The sequence below is a fragment of the Otolemur garnettii genome, unplaced genomic scaffold, assembly GCF_000181295.1.
Source record: "Otolemur garnettii isolate 467f Iridium unplaced genomic scaffold, OtoGar3 scaffold00003, whole genome shotgun sequence".
Taxonomy (NCBI): Eukaryota; Metazoa; Chordata; class Mammalia; order Primates; family Galagidae; genus Otolemur; species Otolemur garnettii.
In genome coordinates, this window is record NW_003852398.1 from 45,073,987 (window position 1) to 45,084,769 (window position 10,783).

The following is a 10,783-nucleotide window of genomic DNA, read 5'->3' on the forward strand; positions in this document are numbered from 1 at the left end:
GCCTTAGTGCAGGCTGCTCAGACCGTCCATGTGCATGGTGCAGGTAGGAACTCTTATTTGGAACTAAATCTCCTCCCTCTGCTTTAAAAAGTCTGGTCAGAAAGCTTGGGGTGCAGCTCAGGAGTTTGGGATCATTAGTGGCAGAGTCTGGTTTCCTGGGCACGGCTTGGTGACCTAAGCATTGGCTGTTGAATATTTTTGGCTGTGAGGCCCTGTGGTTCTTCTGCTTCCAGGGGCCCTTGGAGGACCTTTGACACGTTAGACTGTCTATGCTGTGTTGGAGAAAGACTCATAGGCCCCTCGGCCCATAAATGCATAGCCTTTCCCAACAACAACACCCCCTACCACAGTGGCAGAGGCGCTACAGTAATGAACTCACACCGACACATCATTATAACCTAAAGTCCACGTTTCTATTAGGACTTATACTTTCTATGACATTCTATGAGTTTAGGCAAATGTATAAAGGATGTAGCCACCATACACATATAGCCTAATATGAAGTATTTTCACTACGCTAAAAATCCTCCATGTCTATTTCTCTCTCTTTATCCTTGAGCCTTAGCAAACACTGACCTTTTCTAGAATGTCACATAATTGAAATCCATGTAGTATATAATCTTTTCAGATTGGCTTCTTTTACTTAGTAATATGCATTTAAGTTTCTTCCATTTTTTTTTTGGTCTTTTTATAGCTTAATAGGTCATTTGGTTTTAGCACTGAATAATATTCTGTTGTTCTAGTGTATTGAGCTGATTTATCCACTTACCTACTGAAGGACATCTTGGCTGCCTCGCTGTTTTGGTAGTTGTGAATAAAGGTCTGTGATCCATTTTAAGTTACTTTTTGTAAAGTCTGTGTCTAGATTCTTTTGTTTTTTGTTTTTTTTGCATAGAATGCCTGATTGTTCCAGCTTCATTTGTAGAAAACACTGTGTTTTCTACATTTTATGGCTTGTTCCATGTTGTCGAAGATCAGCTGATTATGTTCATTTGGGTTTATTTCTGGGCTAATAGTTCTGTTCCATTGATATATTTGTCTCCTCTTTCAGCAGTACCACACTGGCTTGATGACTGTAGAGTCATAGTCTAGAACTCAGGTCGTGTCCGTCCTTTAACTTTGTTCTTCTGCTTCAGTATTGTGCTGATCATTCTGGGTTTTTTGTCTCTCTATAGAAACTTAAGAGTGCTTTCTGGTGTTTTGATGGGGATTGCATTGAATCTGTAAATCAAGTTGGGAAAAACTGGCATCTTGACAATAATTAATCTTACTATCTGTGAATGTGGAATGCCTCTCTAATTATTTAGTTCCTTGGATTCTTTAAATGGAGTTTTGTGGGTTTTGTCATTTTTTTTTAAATTTCAAATTCTACTCATTGCTGGTATAGGAAAGTGATACTTTTTTTTTTTTTTTTGGTAATTAACCTTGTATCCCACAACTTTGACATAGTCATTTATTAGTTACAGAATTTTTTTGGTCACTTTTCAAATTTTCTACATAGGCAAACATAGCATCTGCTCACAAAGATTGTTTCATTTCTTCCTTCCCAATCCATATACTGTTTTTTCTTGTTCTTGTCTTGTTGTATTAGCTCCAACTTGCCATATAATGTTGAAAAGCAGTGGTGAGAGGAAACGTCCTTGCCTTGTTTCTGATCTTAGTGGGAAGGATTCTAGTTTCTCAATATTAAGTATGATGTTAACTGTTAAGTTTTTTATTGATATTCCTTATCAAGTAGAAAAAGTTCCCCTCTTTTCCTAGTTTACTAATTAAAAAAAATAATCAGTGTTGGATTCTGTCAAAGACTTTTTCTGCATCTATTCATATGATCCTGTTAATTTGTTTCTTTAGTCTGCTAATGTTATGGTTTACAGACGTTGATTTTTTTTTATTTTTATTATTTTTTTTTATTGAATGGTCACAGTAGTTGATTTTTGAATGTTAAACTATCATTGCCTACTTGGAATAAATCTTGGTTGGTTGTGGAGCATAATTCTTTTTATATATTGTTAGGTTTTATTTCCTAATATTTTACATCTATGTTTATAGGAAATTGCTCTGTAGTTTTCTTACTTTTTTTTGACTTTTTACCATAAAAAGTCAGGGGTATGCTGGCCTCACACAATGATTAAGGAAATATTACCTCTGTTTCTATTTAAAAAAAATATTTTACTGAAGTGATATAATTTCTTTGACAAATGTTTGATATTTTTCTTTTTAGCAGGCTATTAATTATCAGTTTATTTTTTTTAATAGGATAGGCCTAATTCAGATTAATTATTTCTTCTTGTATGACTGTTAGCAAATTGTATCTTTCCAAGAACTTGTCCATTTTATCTAAGTTATTGAATTTGTGGACCTAGTTTTCTATAATATTCATTTGTTATCCTTTGATTGTCCATAAGATGTGTAGTAATGTCCCTTCTGTTATTTCTAATAGTAATTTGTGTCCTCTTTCTGTACTTCTTAGTTAGATCGGGTAGAAGCTTGTCAATTTTGTAGATAGTTTCAAAGAATCATTTCTGGTTTTATCAATTTTCTCTATTGATTTCCTATTTTCAATTTTATTAATTTATACTTTAATTTTATTATTTATTTTCCTCTTTGGATTGAATTTTCTCTTCTTTTTTTAGTTACAAAAGGTGATAGCTTAGGCGATTGATTTTAGATCTTTTCTCTTTTCTGATAGGTGCATTTAATGCCATAAATTTCCCTCTAGACCAATGATTTTCGACCAATGTGCTGTGAAAATTTTTAATGATCATTAATTAAATTATTTTCAAAGGAAGTTCAAAGCACAGTAACTATATTCTTCTTTTTTTTTCTTTTTTGCTCAAGGTCATTTAAGTGTTCCACAAAAGTTTAATTATAGGTTCAGATATGCCATGAGATAAAAAGGTTGAAAAAACACTGCTCTAGACCTTGTTTTTGCTTTATCCTACAAATTTTGATGAGTTATATTTTTCTTTTTATTTAATTTAAAATCTTTTAAAATTTCTTTTGAGTTTCTTCTTTTACACATGTGTTATTTAGAGGTATTTTGTTTACTTTCCATGTATTTTGTGATTTTTTTCATTGTCTTTTCTGTTATTGATTTCTAGTTTAGTTCCATTGTAATCTCAGATTCTTTTCAATTTGTTAAGGCATGTTTTATAGCCCAGAATATAATCTATCTTGGTGAATATTTCAAGTGAGCTTGAGAAGAATGTATATCCTACTGTTGCTGGAGGACATAGCCTGCAGATGTCCATTACTTCCAGAAGATTGGTGGTGTTGCAGAGTTCAGCTGAGTCCTTACTAATTTTCTACAACTGAACCTGTAAATCTTTAATTCACTTTTCAACTCACACACAACATTAAAACCCCTCACACTGCTAAGCCACCAGATTTGGAATGGAACAAGAGATTTATAGGCTCTTTGCCTGGTTGTGTCATAGTTTTTAAAAAAAATCTCAGATAAATTGATCTTTGTTTAATAAAATTGACTGTTTCTGCTGAATCATCCAATTTTTTTTCACATCATTTGTAAGAGATTTTGACACCACCACTTCTCTGTGAAGAAAGCAGTGTGTTTTGAAAACAAAGGCTTTTCTGTTTTTGCAAAGGAAGATAAAAATTGCCATTGAACCAATAACTGATGGAGCACAGTAAGTCCAATGGCAGCACAGTTTCTCTAAAAGACCTAAAATTCGAGTAGAAGGGAAAACATGACCTTTGTTTGTTTTAGGCAGCTTTTTGTAGCAGCAGCAGTTTTCTCCAACTTTACCATTATTTACCAATCTTACCATTGCTTTAGCTTAATATATATTGGTAAAAATATTTTGATCATCACAACTGGATGCAAAAGTTGTGGTTGTTTAGTTTTACATGAGAGTGCCTTGGTATCATGTGACATGACATCAAAGCAGACTTCCTCAGTATCCCTGGGCATTTGGTTTCAGGGCCTCCAGTGGATCCAAAATCCATGGATGCTCAAGTCCCTTACAGAAAAGTTTGTAGTATTTGTATACAACCTCTGCATATCGTTCTTTATACTTTAATCATCTCTAGATTGTTTATACTTAATACAAGGCACACGCAATGTAAATAGTTGTTATACTCTATTGTTTGGGGAATAATGACAAGAAAAAATTCTGTATTTGTTTAGTACAAACAGTATTTTTATGAAGATTTTTGATTGCAGTCAGTTGAATTCACAAATGTGAAACCCATGGATACCGAGGCCAATTCTTCATTAAATTACTGTTCTCTTGGGGGAAGATCTTTTTCTATTTTTCTCTTATATCTTGTGCAAGCATTTTAGTCAGTATCATTTCTCAGCTGACAGTATTAGTTTCCCACTAACATTGTGAGTTTTCCTCTTCTGAATAATAAGATGCACTCCCCAAAATCTAGTGTCCTGAACTTTATAGTAAATATTCTTTTCTTTTTCTAAAACTTAAATAAAAGCTTTGCTGCATTGTTTTAAAGTTGCAACGGCCTTTTAAAATAACTTTCAACTTTCCTCATCTTGCGACTTTTGTGGGAGCATTTGAATTTGCCAGGAATAATGCACAACTGAAGAAAGTAAAAGCTGCCCTATCTGAGATGAGGCGATCTCTCATCATGCTTTTAATTTACCTTGATGATGATCAGTGACTTTTCAAATGTTCATTGGCAATTTGTCTATTTTTCTTTTCAAAAGCTTCTGTTCAAATATCTTTTGTCCACTTTTTAATGCGGTTGTTTGATTTTTTTTCTTGCTGATTTGCTTAAGTTCTTTGTAGATTCTGGAATTGAAGGCCCACATGTGAAAAGAGGAAAGTAAAACTCCATGGACATCAAGCAGGGGCAAAGGAGGAGGAGGGGATGGGCAAAACCTACCTAATGGGTACAGTGAACGCATAGGCGATGGGCATAGTTATAATTATGACGCAAGCATTACCAGAGCCATCCATGTAACCAAAAACATCAGTACCGCTGTAATACTTTGAAATAAGAAAAAGAATGAAAGCCCTAAGGAAAAAAAAAGCAGTTAGTTTAAGTCACCACTTTATTTAAAATTTTTATTTTTTAATAGGTAACTTTCCTTGTATAAATAAATTTATCTGCACACCATGTTGCCCTGATACAGTAAAATGATTCATAGGTGGCTTTTTAAAAAATCCTTAACCTTATCAGAATTTTTCTTTGCCTTAAACCTAAAAATTTTCCTTTCCATTTTATATTTCGTCTTTAAAAATAGCTACATTGTACCATCAGGTATGTTTGTACAGCACAAACATTAATAAGGGATAAACAGAATGGCATAGTAAACAACTAAATAAAAAATCACATGCACACACAAAATAAATAAAATAAAATCTACAAGTGCAATTCATTTTATAGCTATAGAATATTTTTGCAAGTTTACAAAAATAACAAAGTGGTAAGGGAGAGCTTAGTCACAGCATTTAAAAATGCCTTCCCTCGAGTGAGAATTTCCCTGGTTTTTTTCTCTTCTAAGTCAATCAGTAGAAAATAAGGGGTGATTAGGAGAGATAATTTGAGGAGTTGGTCAGGGGACTCCATCATTGGTTTATCATTCTTCCTGCTGTATAACACAACATTCACCAATTATCAAAATTATACGGCCTGCCCTATTTTGTATCAAATATTGGAAACGACCTCAACAAAATAAACTGGTCCTATGAAGCGCTGTTGTACACAGCTAACAACTTCGAAAGAAATTACTAGTGAGGCTATCCAATCAGTTCCCATCACTACAACCACTCGTGTCAAACAGTGCCAGATGAGTGCCGGGGCAAGTGCAGGTCACCTGTGTGTTAAGATCTCGGAACAGGGGCAGTTCAGAGCTCCCTAGGCCAAATGAGGTCACACGACTTAGGGGTTTCTCAGAGAGCTAGACAGATACACCGTTCTACATATATCTTTGCTTGGCAATTTTTAAAGAAGCTGGTAATTTCTAAAGAATCAGGACTCCAATGTCATTTTCTCAGGTTTATACACGTATCAGGCCAGAAATTGATCTTTAACTCAAAGTGCTTTGTGAAAAATATTATTTCCCTAAAATATGGTTTGCTAAGGATTGTTAAAATGGGTAAAAGTAGTTGTTTACCAAATCTCTACTTTTTGAATTATAACTGATTACAAGACTTGCATATTTACATGACCTTGCTAAAACTGGTAGAAACAGCGAGTCAGCCAAAATTCCCTTCCAATATGCTATAAAAACAGGAAGTTCTGCCTTATGTGATACCTGCCCATGTAATTTCAGTTTGAGACTTGAACTTTATGTCTGGGAACATAACTGTCCCTTCAACAAAGGTGTTTTCTATGGCTTATTTGAGATCGTTTTCATTGTTAATAGTGTGAATTAGAATTGTGTTGGATATTGACTTCTGAAATTGCTTCCTATAGTTTCCATATTTCAGAAATTAAAAGTCTTATTTCCATAATTATCAGAACAGAATTCCTCATCACATGTTTCTTTGTGATAAGTATACGACTATACACTTCCTAGTCTGTTCTAAAACTAACTGTTTAACTTGATTCACAGACATTATCTAAGGATAAAGTTTTTCTGTCGCCATGTGGAAGGATCCTGTCCTCACTGGTGGTCAGCAATCTGGTCCAATGAATGGGAAAATATTTTCCATCATTGGATAATTTTGTAATCTTTTTTCCCTGCCTCTCTTCAGCATATATTTTCTATCAAAACACGGGAAAAGAATGGAAATTCTTTGATCAGCCAAGCTGCCTGTTTTTAATCTGGGCATAGAATGTGGCAAACAAGCTAAATTGGGGTGGAGACTCTTCTTTCCACACTTCCCTGAAACTGTGACAAAACAAAGGTAAACGGTTTCCAAGTCAAAATGAGGAGAGACAAATAAGTGCCAGTGAAAACCAGGAGCTGAGTTACAGCCTGGGTGACAGATCCCTCCAGATCAGATGGATGTCAGTTCTTCTGTTATCTCCTTGACACTTTAATTTTCTCTTTGTAAATTGAATAACAAAAGCTATTTTCCCATTACCCACGCATCTTTCCCAAATGGGAAAAAACTCAGAGTGTGCTGTATAGTCTCTGAAATAGCCCCTGTTTTGGAAATGGAAAAGTTAGTGTGTCTCCAGGACCATTTGAAAAAACCCTACATTCCTTTTAGGGGGAAGAAGGGAGCAGCGATCAGGGCGAGGGGCTGTATGCCAGGGGCTTTTCAGGGTTCTATTTCTTTACCTGGTGGTTATGTGTATTCCTTCCATGATAAATTACTGAGCTGTACACCTGCCTGTTGAAGATGTTTTTGTTTGTTTATATTTTTGAGCACATATACATACACATGTATAATTATATAAATGTGTATACTTATTAAATTAAATGTGTCCATATAACTACAAAATGTAAAACAAACATCAAAATTAAAACACATAAATATGCACATATAATATATACATGCATATATATATATCTGTATGTGTATGCTTAGGTGTATATAAATATATTCATCTTCCAAAATAGAATATAAAATAATGGAATGGAAGGAAAAATTGTATGCACATTGAATAATAACAATATGGGTTGACTTGACACAATAATGCCAGATATTTTTGTGTAATCATTCCATCAAGATAACATTAACGGTCACAGAAAATGACAAATATAAGAGTAAATAATTGCTATGCTATCAATGTAAAGATGAAATAGCTTTAAGATGAGGATATGATCTCGGGAGCTAGAGGACCCAAGTTTTCTTTTACTCCTTAGACTTCCTTGTATTAAATGACTTCAGGTAAATATGCAGTTTAATTTGACTTGTTTATGTTTCAGTTTCCTATCTATAAAATGGTACAACACAGTATTTGTTCATTTTTATTATTTATGAATAATCTTTATCCCCAAAATGGAAAGCAGTATCCAAAAGTCATAAAGAAGTAGATAAAATGGTTGAAACATTTTAAAAAGTACCTGCAAAGAGTACCTTTTTTTGTATATATTAAAATAACCCAAAAAACAAAAAAAACTTGCTTAGTCCAGGCAACAAGAGCTCAGGGGTCATGTTCTGCTATGTACAAAGTGTACCCAGCATCCTCCCAGCCCAACATTTCTGCACATCTGAAAGTACTTTTTCCACAAAGATTTTATCCAATTAAAATGGGATCTATATTTGGATTACTTCAATACTCATTCCATCACAAAATTTCAAGTCTCAAGAATTTTCTAGGGAACATTTAGTTCAGCAAACCATTCCATTTTATGTATTAATATAATTCAGGTCACTAGAGGAGCTTTCATATTCAAAGTCATTCTTTTATTTAATATCTTAAAAAGGCTTCAACCCCATCCCATGGACTACAAAACCAAGCATCTCTCAAAGAAATTCTGAAAGGGGTGAGGGACTTAAGTTCCCAGTTCCATCCCTATCTGCTTCTCACCTTGTCCTTTGAGATGTTTCCAAGAGTTGCGGGAAAGGGAAAGGTTGCTGTGTTGGTTTCAATGTTGCAAATTAACTAAAATCGGTGATTTGGAGTTTGACAAGTAAAAGGAATGAGGAGGGAAATTAAAATTTTAATTGGAAGATATGAGCTCAGAGAAGCAAGTTCTGTTTGGTTCTTTTCCCATTTTTATTTTAAAGATGCTCTGGGAAGGAAGAACAGAAGTAAGCAGGATGTGAGAGACAACACAGCCTTCACCTCAAAGGGCTTCGGGGGAAGCAACAACTTCATATGAGAAGTGGGAAGTGAAGGAATCATTCAGATGGAGGACAGGATTACAGCAGAGAGAATAAAAGGCTCTTAGGAAGGAGAAAAATGGGATTTTACTAAGAGGAATAGAGATGTAGAGGTCAATGAGAAAACAAAAAGTAGAAAATGTATTTATATTTTCAGTAGTAAATGATTGAAATGATGAGTGATACCATTTTGAGAGTATCTTGGGGGAAGAGATAGCTGGAATCCAGCTCTAAGCCAGAAAAGACATTCCTTCTAATCATAGTTAGGCCATGCATGGTTCTGATAAGCAGAGAGGTCACTGCCAGATTAGAAGTTTTGTATGTGGGTGGAAGTAGGAATGGGTTGCCTTGGTGTAAACATTTCTTGATGTATATTCATGAGAATTTTATATTTTTAGTTCCTATGGTAAACAACTTTTAAAATTCAAGTTTTTATCTCCCTTTATTACTGATAAGTGATATGTAATCATTACTATTTATATGTACTTATATATACATGTATATGTATTTTTAAGTAGGCACTATTGGATTTTTCAGATAGGCAATTTTTTTTTGCTTTTAAGAAGTATGTTTTTCTATTTTACATATTTATACCACCAATTCCATTTCTTGAGCTATTGTTGTATTATATTACATACAAAAATAATTTTCATTACAGTGGTTAGCCTTAACTAGTTGTTGATTTTAAATAATATGATTTTAAGTGTATCATTGATACATGTGATATGAATATTAGGTATCCTTTTGAGTAAGACTTTGTTTTTACAAGTTAACCAAGAGTTTTTTTAATCAGTTGGTATATGTCAAACAATTTTTTACATCTATTAAGAGAACTATCATTTTCTACTTTATGTGTTCATGTACTTTCAATAGCTTCCTTAATATTCAACATTCTCTGATTCCCTAGAAAGGAAGTATTAAATCATGGCCAATTCTTATTTTAACATACTTTTTAACTTACTATACTAGTATTATTTTATATTTTTAGTTTCCTTTTTCTTTCTTTCTTTTTTTTTTTCTTTGTTCTTTTCCATCTTTGACATTAAAGATAGGAGAAAAAACTCATATAAATATACAAAAAGACTTTGCTTAATTCAGAGGTAAATCTTTGATCACTTCATTCCATTCCTTCCCTGGTTTCCGGTGTTCTTAATACTTCCTGAATCAATTTTATTAATCTTACCAAACAAGTTTCTGTATGTATATAACAAATAACAGAACCTGCATTTTTTAGCCAATATTTCTTATAGAAAATCATTTGCTCACATTATAATTTACATAATGATTCACTGATTCACATCAGTGAACTGATTCACATCAGTTTCTTGTGAACTTCCTTAATCTATTTTCAAAAAGCTGAGTGAGAGATAAAAATAAAGCTTATGAGTTTTCAGGATTGAAGGTCCTGCCTGGCTAGGGCTGCCACCACAAGACTAACCAGGCACTAGTGTTTCCCGGCCTCTCCAGGACACCCTCGTCTATCTCAGACACACCTAATGAAAGCCCTGACTCCAGCAATATATTTTTATGATTCCATAGGTTGATGTAATCCAGGGATCAGCAATCTTTTCTTGTTAAAGGCCAGATGGCAAATATTTTAGGTATTACTATTCACATAGTCTCTGTTGCAACTATTTAATAGTTGTTGTCTAGCACAGAAACAGTCATAGGCAATGTATAAACAAATGGGGGTAGTTAAGTCCCAAATGTCTTTATTTACAAAAGTCACTGGGTGAGATTTGCCCCACAGGACATAATTTGTTGACCCATGATCTAGTTTACTGGGATAAAATAATTTTATTATAAATACCATAGCAGTTACGTTTGCCAACATTCAAATTAACATTTACTTGATGTTTATTATGGAGCAGGCACTGTTCTAATTGCTGTGCATATGTTACCTCAATTTATTACCACATAAACCCCATGAATGTGGCACTACTAACATACCTATTGACAAATAAACACATTAGGAAATAGAATGGTTAAGAGGCCAGGCTTGGTGGCTCATGCTTGTAATCCTAACACTTTGAGAGGCCCAGGAAGGTGGATTGCTAGAGTTTAGGAGTTTAAGATCA